Here is a 12,065-nt window from a genome sequence, read left to right on the forward strand (position 1 = left end):
AGCTCGAGGGCAGCTACCCGCCAAAGAGGAGAAAGATTGTGCAGCTGGGAGCTGACTTTGAGGCTCCTCCCAGGTGGGCTCTTGTCTGGGCACCCCTCCACTGGAATTACTGTTGAGCCCCTACTATGTGGCCGGAGGTCGCATATGCCAGAGGTCCCCCCCTTCTTGGGGTCACGAAGCATGATACCCTCATCTCACCCACTGGGGAACTAGGGCCCCGGAGTTGGGGGGGGATGCTGCGCCCCCACCCGGGGGCCTCGCAGGTCACGATGGGGAGCAGGATAGTGATAACGTCAGGCAAGGGGTGGTGACTGCCAGGAGAGAAGGAATGAGCGGGCCCTTAATGCATTCTTCTTGTGTGCCAGGCACTGGTCCAGCGGCACTTTTCATGTATTCGAATTAGATCATTGTACCCTCCCAATAACCCTGCCACCTTCCAGATGAAGAAAGTGAGCCGCACAAAGGTTAAGGAATTTGCCCTCAGTCTCCCGGCTCCCGAGAGTGGTGGGGCCAGGGTAGGAACTTGTGTGGCCGTGGAGGAACGGGTAAGGTGGGGGAAGGGCAGGTAAGGGCAGAGAAGGAACACTGTCTCTTAGTTGGTAGATGAAGAAACCCAAGTTCTAGTTCCTTTGTGGTGACTGCCGTTGTGGAGCCCTGGACAATTCACCCTGCCGTTTGGCAGCTCGTTTTTGTCATCTGTGAACGACTGATCTCTCAGCATAGATGTGAGGATGGCATTAAATGAGACAATGTGTGGGAAACAGTAGCACAGTGCCTGGTACAAAGCAAGCACTCAAGAGATGAAACTCCCCCTCCTTAAAAATCCAACCTGGACCCAGTGGACCCACATTTGGGTTCCTGCCCCTGGCTCAAGGCCTGCGATGGGTGTTGGGTCACAGCGCCCGGTCGGTGTGAGGGGAGCCTCCCGGTGCCCAAGGGTTTAAAATAGCTGAAGTGGTCACAGCTGTTGGTGGATTCAGGGCCGGAGGTCTCACGCATCACGGCTGCTCCCACCGCTCCCCTGGGGCCCGGAAGAGCCACAAGGCATCTCATTGTGCCTTTTGGGGAATGCCAACAAAGAAGAGGCTTAGCTTGGGCCAGTTCCTGGTACTGATCCGCACCCCTCACCCCCAACTCTGGCTCCTGCCAAGCGTGTGGCTGGAGAGCCTGGGCCGGGAGGGCTCCTCTGAGCTATTCCCATGCTATGATCCTTTCCCCAGGGGTCTCCCTGTGCCAGGCCTTGGGGAGGTGACTCAGACATCTCACGGGCCTGCTTTGAGAAGAGTGACAGCTCACTGAGGGCATCATTCATGCAAGAATTTAAAAAGAAAGAAATATACAATGAATACCTGATTAATATAGAAAAAGAAAAAAACTATGATCACCCAGGACCTCGGGGCCAGTGAGACAGCACCGTTAACTTTTTCTGATTACGGTCTTGCAGGGCCCGCCCGGAGGCAGTCCGGTGCGGCTGTGGGTGATGGTGCTGGCTGAGCCCTTAGGCTCTGCCAGGAGCCACCCTGAGGGCTTTGCACCTCTTAGCTCATTTAATCCTCCAACAACCCTATGAGGCGGGAGCTATTATTATGCCCAATTTGCACAGAGGTACCAACTGGCCAGGCGGTGAAGAGCATGCATGGCCTTTGGACTTGGCAAAGCTGGGGTCAAGTCCAGTTCTGCCCCTCGCTAGCTAGGGGGCTGCTCTGGACCTCAGCTGCTTCTTCCTTACAGGGCCTGCTGGCGGTACCCAGCCGGCAAGGTGGTAAGGATTAATGAGGTGGTACACACAGTGCCATTCTTAGTGCATCAGAGCCCAGCTCCGACTAAGTCCAATAGATGGTGATTATTTTCTAGATGCACACTTTGGACTGTACATGCTGTTCTATAACACTTCAAAAATCCTCTGCAATTTATCACAAACATGCATTCCTAGGGTGCTATCATCATCCCCCTTTATGTTGTCCAGAACTTCAGAGTTTGCAGATGAAAGCAAGGCTCTGATTAGCCAAGGAGACTCAGAGAGGGGAAGAGATTGGAGAGAGGTCACCCAGCCAGACAGCAAATGGAAGAATGCAGAGCAGGGAGTGGTGATATTTAGTGAGCGTCGCTGTGTGCTGGGCTGTACCAGGCACCAGGTGGTGTGAGATGTAAAAACAGGTAGCTGTGGCCATTCTTGGGAAGGGGAGGGCGGGAGCAGTCCTCTGTGATCAGCCCTTGATCACTGCTGGGGGGTGGTGGTGGATTTTCTCTACCCTTTGAGATTCTTCTAGCTGGTCTAAGAATCAAACTGACATGAGACAGACTAACAAGAGAAAATCAAACAATGTTTAACAGCATGTATATCTTCTCTGTACACGGAGGAGACCCAGGGAAACGGAGTAGCTCCTGAAGTGGCTGAAGTCATCATCTTAGATACCATCTCCAACTAAAGACAAAAGGTGTTGGGGTAGGGAGTCAGTTTTGGGAGGTGACCAGGAAAAGCACAGTCAACAAGGGTCAGGTTGTGGCAGATTTAAGTCCAAGCCTTCCCCATTGATGGAGTTTCTAGAGATTTAGAGTCATCCCCCTCTTCCTGGTACAGAGAGGGAGACACTCTTACAAATGGAGTTTCCCTTATACACATTAAATGTCTCTTACAAAATGGTAACTTCTATTGGTTCTCAGAACTTCTCTTATGTCTGCAGGTTCTTAAAAATAACCAGTTTAAAATAAGCAATATGCCAAAAAGGCATATTTTGGGATGGCAAAATTTGCTCCTGTACTTCACCATTAGGCCCCCTAAAGCCACCCAAGCACATGCCTGAGTCTAAGGCCCTTCTCTACAGAAGTTCTGGAGGGGTCACTGAGCCAGGGCTTGGGGACCCAGAGGAGGGGTGCAGGGCTGCTTTGTAGATGGGGGGAGGGAGCCATTAGCCCAGGTGAGACTTGAAGGGTGTGCTGCAGGGGAGGAGGAGATAAGGAGTGTTCCAGACACAGGCAAGCACACATACTAGGGTCTAGTGAGTTCCATCTGGCCAAGGTTTGCGTAGGGCAGGGGCTGGCCTGGCCACAACCAGGTCACACCGTGCCTTGTAAGTCATAGGAAGGACATTTGGCTTTATCTTAAGGTCACAGGAAAGCCTTGCAAGGAACTTGAAACATGGCAAATGTCATGAGGGGTGCTTTAGGAAAATCACTCTGATGGCCATGTGGAGCTGAATTTCACAGGAATTCTGATAGGAGGCCAGAGTGGGGAGGTGATGGGCCATCCATCCCCAAGGCAGCTCCTCTGTGCCCAGGGACCTCCCCCACCCTGCCCTCAAGAGCAGCTCCCCGCACCCGGGGTCTTTCCTTGTTCCCTCACATCCCCTTTTCCCCAGCAAAGCCCACCCTACTTGGAAGGGGTCTCTGGCCAGCCAGTGAAGGAGGGATGGGGCATTAATTCCACTTCTGCCTCAGCCCTCAGTCCTGTAAGCCATTCTATTCAGGAGAAGGAAAGGGCTGGGATGTTACTACATTTACAAAGTGCCTTGAACAATGCAGTCATTTGACCTCTAATACCATAGGTATTCAGAGTGAGAGAGGTGTGTCCTGCTCTGTACTCACCCTTGAAAGCTTTCCAGGACTACTATCACCCATGGAGATGTGTGTGTGTGTGTGTGTGTGTGTGGGTAGAGAGGGAGAGGGAGAGATTGTTTGATTGGTTTTTTTGGGGGGGAGGGACAGAGGGAGAGAGAGAATTTTTTTTTTTTTAAGATTTTATTTATTTATTTGACAGAGAGACACAGCAAGAGAGGGAACACGAGCAGGGGGAGTGGGAGAGGGAGAAGGAGGTTTCCCGTGGAGCAGGGAGCCCGATGTGGGGCTTGATCCTAGGACCCTGGGAACATGACCTGAGCCGAAGGCAGACACTTAATGACTGCGCCACCCAGGTGCCCCGAGAGAGAGAATCTTAAGCAGACTCCCCACTGAGCTCAGAGCCTGATGTGGGGCCCCATCTCACGACCCTGAGATCATGACCTAAGTTAAAACCAAGAGTCAGGGGCACCTGGGTGGCTCAGTCGTTAAGCGTCTGCCTTTGGCTGAGGTCATGATCCCAGGGTCCTGGGATCGAGCCACGCATCGGGCTCCCTGCTCTGCGGGAAGCCTGCTTCTCTCTCTCTCCCACTCCCCCTGCTTGTGTTCCCTCTCTCACTGTGTCTCTCTCTGTCAAATAAATAAATAAAATCTTAAAAAAAAAAAACAACGAAAAACCAAGAGTCAGACACTTAACCAGCTGACTTACCCAGGCGCCCCAAGAGATACTTATTTTAAGGATTTGCTTCATGCTATTATTGGGGCTGGCAATTCTGAAATTTGTAGAGCAGGACCGCAGGCTAGCTGGAAATTCAGGAAGACTTGATGTTACTGTCTTGAGTCTGAAATCTGCAGGATGGAAACCCAGGCAGAATTTCTATGTTGCAATCTTGAAGCAGATTTACATCTTCCGAGAAACCTGTGTTTCTTAAGGTCTTCAACTGATTGAATGAGGCCCACCTGCAGTGTGGAGGTGATCTGCTTTTCTCAGTCTGCTGATTGAAATGTTAATCACATCTAAAAAGAATACCTTCACAGCAACATCTAGTCTGGTGTTTGGCTAAACAACTGGGCACCACAGCCTAGCCAAATGGACACATAAAATTAACCATCACAGGTGCCAAAAAGTGAGGTTAATTAATTAATTAGGTGCTTTGGTGGGATGGGGCATTAATTAACTAATTTGGTGCTTTAGGTCACCAACTACGGGGCATTGATTTCCTGCCAGGTATTCTTGCTACAACCTCAGAGGTAAGTACTTTTATTACCCTCATTTTACATTTCAAAGGGTAAAATGACTTGCACAGCATCTTATCCCCAGTCATTAAGATTCAAACCCAGCTCAGTGGGAGGACAGAACTTGGATGAACCCCTCCACACCCTGAAAACAAAGCTGCAAAGGTAAATCCTAAAGAAAATGTACGTAAAGGGCCAAATCTCTGAAAAGTTGCCAAGGGGCCAGAGTAAACGGACTCAGTCTATTTGTTGCGATGTGTGCAATGTGGAGGGCAGCCACTGGCCACTGAGCATTTGAACTGGGGCTAGTCTGAATTGAGATGTATGGTGAGTGTAAAATACACACCGATTTTGGAGACTTAGTATGCAAAAAAAAGGTAATTTAAAAAATTGACTACATGTGCAAATGATATTTTGTATATATTGGATTAAATAAAATATATTATTAAAATGATTTGCACCTATTTATTTTGATTTTTAAAATGCAGCTATGGGAAAGTTTTACTTTGCATATGAGATGTGCATTTGCGGCTTGCATACTTCTGTTGAAAGTGCTGGTCTAGCCTCTTCTAAACGGTTAGGCAGGAGCTGTGGCCCCCTTGCTCATGATTGCCTCTTCCGGATTGAGCCTTCCTGCCTAGACATAGTAAATATTTGGGGAAGAGAGTGGAATGCCTTGGAAACCCCAGAAGGCATCAGTGGGCTCCCTGGCGAGAGATACGGAAAGGACAAGGCGGCGGAGGAGGAAGGGATGACCACTAGGTGGCGCCAGATCCCCATCTTAGAAGCAGGGAGGAGGGAGGTTTTTCTCACGTGAGGCATGGTACCAGCCAGATCACGGAAGGAAGGCGCCTTTCTTTGTCTTAGCGCCTTCCTTTAGCTTTTGGTACCTTCTCCTCCCACCGGATGGCTGGAGTCAAGGCTTAGGGACTCCATTTGTGTGAGGTCAGTGGCAAGTCCCTTGGAGTGGGACCCTCTCCCTGGATAGAGGGACAACAGCAGCCCCGAGAAGGTGGAGTGAAGCCCAGAGAGGGACAGCGACCTGCTCAAGGTCACACAGTCTGCCAGGTGCTCTGAGCCTCATCCTTTGTGCCTGTCCTGTTGTCTTACGGCCTTGGTCCTGTGAGCCTGGGCTGTTGATTCATTCTAATAAGCACTTAATAAATCATCCCTGAGCATGCATCATCACTGACCTGGGCAGGAGGAGGGGCGTGAGTCCACAGACACAGTCCATCCTAGCAATCTAGCAGGGGTGACACAGGCACACCCCCCCCCCCACAACCCTTTTTATAAGACTACGTCTCGGGCGTTCACAACTACCTGGAGGCAGGCGCTGTGATTATTCCTGCTACATCCCACAAGTGGTTAAGTTCTCCATCTCTAGAATCGGTCCGCCTGGATTTAAATCCCAGCCCTGCCACGTGTTGGCTTAGGAGACCTTGGACAAATCGTTTTGCACGAGTCTTGGTTTTCTCAACTGTGAAATGAGGGTAACCATGGCACCCACTTCCCAGGTTGTGAGGTCGAAATGAGAGAAGACATAAAAAGGACCGGGCACGTTGAAAGTGCTCAATTCATCTTGCTTGTTTTAGTGGGCATTACGCAAGGCCTCTGCTGGCCAGTGCTCCAGCTAAGTACCGTGGAGGGAACGCACAGGCCTGGGGTGGATTCCCTGGAAGCAGATCCTGCCATAGAAATTCAGTGCAGGTTGTTTATTTGAGAGGCTGCCCCAGGAAGCACCAGTAGGGGTGAGGAATTGAGGCAGGAGACGCTAGGGAGTCAACCAGGGGAGTAGTGCTGAGTTTCCCGCTGTAGGCAACTGCAGTTTGGGGGGTCTCTGGGAGGCAGCGTGGAGCATGAACTCAGAGTTGTCGCCAAGAGGGGTGACGGAGCTGGGGTGTTGGTCCTCCAACTGAATCAGTGGTGGAGGGCTGCACCTGGGTGGGGGCGGGATGATTCCTTAGCACTCCTGGCCTGTGGTCTGTGGTAGAGAGAGCCTTCTGCCCGGCGAAGAGATGCAGGTGCTCTTGGAAGTCAGGACACACAACCTGTGCTTCACAGAGGAGGGAAAAGTTAAGTCAAGCTAAGGAAAAAAGGGAAGGCTTTCTGGAAGAGGTGGCTCTGGAATTCACCTTGGAGGGATGAGTGAGAGTTTGACGAGGGCATTGCTGGCAGGAGACAGGGCACAGCCAAGGAAGGTGAGCGTGGAAGCTCAGGGAGTGAGGGTACATGGCGGGGAGATGTTTGGGGGACAGGGCCAAGAAAAGTCTGGGGCCGGGCCATGGAGGCTTTGAGTGCCGGGCCAGAGAGACTTCTGGCTGGATTCTTTGGGCACTAGGGAGCCATGGAAGGTAGGATCTCTGGCTGCTGGTGAGGGTGGGCAGGAGGGCCTCCTAAGAGCAGGTGGGAGGCCCTGCTAGAGGTGACATGTGATGAGGGCTCAGCTGGGCCAGTGGGACTGAGCTTAGAGAGAGGCGGAGTGGAGGTTAAAGAACTTTCTGAGGACAGGTCCTAGAAATCTTGGAGCCTGGAGCCCTTTCTGTCCCTCCCAGGGGCGGAAACCTCGGGTGAGCTTTCTGTGCTGCGGTGCTTGGCTGTGCCATATGCCCACCTTCCAGCAGGAGACGCCACTGGTACAGAAACCCTCAGCTTCTCAGCCCTCACAAACCAAGAAAGAAGGGCCCCCTCCTCCCGCTCGGAGTGAGTGAATTGGATGCATTCCACTCTTTAGGGGAGGGCTTGAGCCCTAGCAAGACACAGACAGCAGCCAGGAGTTGGGTGGGCCTGGATTTAAATCTACATTTCCCATCCGTGAAATGTAGGTGATAAAAGTATCTTCTCCAGATGATTGTTACAAGGATGAAATGAAATAAAGCACATTAATGCCCCTGGTACATACTAGGTGCTCAGAAAATGGTGGGCAAGTTCTGGAAACGGCCACTAGCCATGAGGGCTGAAGCCAAGTGACAGGAGCCGTCCAGAGACCAGGACCTTGCCCGAGGATGCTAGTCCACCTGCACAGTTGGCGGACCCTAAAGTCACTGGGGAAGCGGGAGCAGGTGACCTGGTTTTCATTTCCATGGCTAATGCTACCTGAGTGTCACTGTGGGTTCTTGGTGCCCTTTAGGTGGCTTTTCTGCCTAGAGAAGATTATTCAGTCTCCTTTGGTTTTCCAAAATTAACATTCAATTTCTTACAGTTATAAATTCAATAACCCCACTTCAGCGTTTGAGTCTTCCATGAATAGAGCAACTTTTAAAATAAGTTTTAAAAAATATCGTTTAAAAATGATGATGGTTTGTTTACGATCTTGGTTAAACATGTGTAAACACTTTAAACGGAATATATAAATTTAACATATTCAGTTTGTTTAAAATACTTCACTTGCCTTAATGACAAACAAAACTTTCTCAAGCACTTAAACAGTTCTTAGAAATCTGATAATTTATGTTAATAAATATGGTGAATTTAAATTCTCAAAACTACTCTGATGCTGTTGACAAACTTGGTTAGATTTCAATTTAAAAATCCTAAGTCTAAATCAATCAATGATTCGTGTGTGCATTTTCAATTAGAACCTTAAGGCTGGTCTGTTACATCCATGGAGCATATTCTCTTAAATATTATAAATACTCAAAATTCTAAACACGCACCCATTATTTTTTAATGTCACTATGTAACTGCTATATGTTTCTCTTAAGTACCTTTGCACTCGATTCTTATCAAGCTTAAGAAAAGTGGGTTCATGGAGGCTACGATTTTGCCACTCCAAGCAAATGTTGGGGTTAACTTCCCAAGCCATTTTGGGGTTATCTCCTCTAAGATTTCTTTTTTTTTTTTTTAAAGATTTTATTTATTTATTTGAGAGAGAGAGAATGAGAGACAGAGCACGAGAGGGAAGAGGGTAGAGGGAGAAGCAGACCCCCTGATGAGCAGGGAGCCCGACGCGGGACTCGATCCCGGGACTCCAGGATCATGACCTGAGCCGAAAGCAGTCGCTTAAACAACTGAGCCACCCAGGCGCCCTCTCCTCTAAGATTTCTTAATAGCCACAGAAACCGCAGGCTTAGATGTAGGTTTTTGCCCATGACCTTGATGGGACATGAGTCCTATGTACGTCACTTGAACAGGATTTCCCATCACCTGACAGGGAGTGGTTGTGTAGTCTGGTTCCTGTGGGTTCCACCTGTGGATTCCCTATTTCTCAAGTCATATTTGAGGTTAAGTGTTTGGGTTTGGGTTTTCGTTCAACTGGATTTACTGCTTGAATCTATCTTGAACCCCGTTCAAGGACTTCATTTTGGGGCCACCCAGTTACAGATATTTAAATGACACTCAACTGAATCTTTCTGCTTTTGTTTGGTTCCTAGGGAAAATTCTAAGGTGTTTATAGTGACAACCTAAGAATTGACAACTCAAGTCTTAGGTTGAAGCTTAAGAAACCTGCATGCAGCTGAAGAAACGGGGTGCGGGTAGGGGGCAGAGGTGGAGTCTGGGGTGGGGCTTCCTCTTCATTCTGGTCTCAGCTTCTCTGGCCAAAACCCCCCACCCCCCATCCAGGTCTATGATGCTGATCACCCTCGCTTATTTTCCTCAGATGATTTGTCACCAGCTGAAAATATCTTGTGCAAGCAAATAAAAACACAAGACACCCAGTTAAATTTGAATTCCAGATGAACAATGGATAATGATCCCAGGTTCCGAATATTGCATGGTGCATTGAAAACTATTGTTGTTTATCTAAAATTCAAATTTACCTGGGCACCCTGTAGTTCATCTAGCAAGCCTACCCTACTTCTTTGTGGTGCTAAGCGCCTGTCCTACACCCTCTCCCCAGCTAACACCGTAAGCCTGTGAAGGTTCAGTCTCTCTGCCATGTTCACTGCTGTATTCCTGGTGCCCAGCACCGGACTGGACTCATGGTATCCCTTTTTTGGGGAGGTTGCCCTTGGTGATCTCTTGATCAATCAGATCGAGCCTCCAGGCTGAGTTCAACACCAGGTTTTCTTCTTGGGGCCGCCTGGGCCTGGCTGGGTTCATCCTAGACAAATTTTTTTTAAAGAGTTTATTTTATTTTATTTTTTAAAGATTTTATTTATTTATTTGACAGAGAAAGAGACAGCGAGAGAGGGAATACAAGCAGGGGGAGTGGGAGAGGGAGAAGCAGGCTTCCTGCCAAGCAGGGAGCCCGATGTAGGGCTCGATCCCAGGACCCTGGGATCATGACCTGAGCTGAAGGCAGACGCTTAACGACTGAGCCACCCAGGTGCCCCTAAAGAGTTTATTTATTTGTCAGAGACAGGGAGAGAGAGAGAGCGAGCACAAGCAGGGGGAGTGGCCGGCAGAGGGAGAAGCAGGCTTCCCACTGAGCAAGGAGCCCGATGAGGGCCTCGATTCCAGGACTCTGGGATCATGACCTGAGCTGAAGGCAGGTGCTTAATTGACCTGAGCCACCTAGGCATCCTATCCTAGGCAAATTTTTTGAGTGTGTTGTTCCAGTGTCTTGTGACGGAATTTGGAGCTGGGGGTCAGCGTTTCCTGCTGCTCCTCATGGTTGGGACCAGTCGGGGAGCCTGGCCCAGGGGCCTCTGAGGTGCCTCTGAGCCCTGATGTTGCACCTGCTCCAACAATCCGAGGCCAGTACGTGGCCACCCACAGCAAAGCCGAGTGGAGTGGTGAGCCACTCACTAGTCCCACCTGTCACCTTCCCAGGGCCCCCTACGTGTACCCGAGAGAGAGCAGGGGTCCCACATGTGACCTGCAGGGATGTGCTCTCCTGGGCCTGGTGGGGACCTTCCTGCCCTCATAGGCCCTTGCAGCCTCCCAGAAGGGGCCCTGGCATCTCCATGTGGAGCTGGGCTGCATAGAACCACCCTCACTCCAGCCAGGGAGTGGCTGCGAAGCCTCAGCCTCTGCGCCCGTGAACCAAACTCTGAGTGCACAGATACGCCAAACTCACACTCAGGCCCAGACCTGCACATGTGTGTGCTCAAACACGCACATGAGCATATCCTGCTTTGATCCCATGGACCCTGTAAGCTCCCCAGGAGCCTTCCTGGGATCCAGTCCCCTCTTGAAGGGCATGCCTCATCCTGAGGGGCAATGAGGGGCTGGGAAGTCTGCCCCCATCCCTGGCAGTGAGCTCCTGGCGCTCAGGGACCTCTAATTCATCAATAACCATTTACTGAAGGGTACGAGCAGAGGCCTTGTCCCCACACAGCAACGAAATTAAGCATCGAGCCCTGCTTCACACCAGGTACTGCTCTAAGCTCTTTAGCTTAGAGCTTGGAACTCACAGAGTGCTCTCAGTAAGCTTAGGAGGTAGGGACTACCATTACCCTCATGTTACTGAAGGGGAAACTGAGGCACAGAGATTCAGTGATGACAGAGGTGAATTCATTTGAGCCCTGTGAGCCTGACAACAGTGAAGGTTAAGAGACACTCCCCCCCCCCAACATAACTCCCCTTAGCCACATGACTTAGTTAAGGCTCATAGATATCCCCTGGTTTCCCTATGTCCCCTGGTTTCCAAACTTCCATTCTTTACCGGATTAATGATTAGCTGAACTGCTTGTCCCCACAGATCCGTCAGAACAAGGTGCTTATTAACCAAGCTACCTTCCTTCCTCCCCGGGTATCTGGCCCACCCTCAGCATGCGCCAGCTACAGCCCCCCTGGAAATAGTATTGCCACGGGGGAGAACTAGTCTACCTCCCCATCACCCATGTTCCCTTCCACTTCCCCACACCTGGTTCCTCTTGCCTCATTCACTCCTTTTTATAAAAGAAAAGCCCTTTTAGCCTGCCTCTAGAGATACCTGCAGAATGTACGGTCAGAGCTCTCCCTATTGCCAGAGCCCTCTCCCTCTCCACCCGCTGAAATCGTCCTTCCTCCCCCGCAACAATCCGTGTGAATGAAGCCGTTCTTTCCCTACAAAGTCTGGGGTTGCCAGGATGTATTTGGCAGTAACTTGCCCAAGTTCACACGGCTAGCAAGCAGCAGAGCAGGTTCAGACCCAGGCCTTCGGCTCCGGGGGCTGGGCTCCAGATACTCTACTCACTGGCCCGTCGTGGCCCCTGCGCCCTCCACACCTCCGCAACCACGTGCAGACACACCTGCGGAAGGCGCACCTCCACCGCCCTTCTCGTGCACGGGGGGTGGGGTGGGGGTGGGGCTCACGCATGCGCTCATCCTCACACAGGCGTGCCTCCCCCCATGCACACGTGCGCATGCGCTCATCCTCACACAGGCGTACCTCCCCCATGCTCACGTGT

The sequence above is a fragment of the Neomonachus schauinslandi genome, chromosome 4 (genome assembly GCF_002201575.2).
Source record: "Neomonachus schauinslandi chromosome 4, ASM220157v2, whole genome shotgun sequence".
In the NCBI taxonomy this organism is placed as follows: Eukaryota; Metazoa; Chordata; class Mammalia; order Carnivora; family Phocidae; genus Neomonachus; species Neomonachus schauinslandi.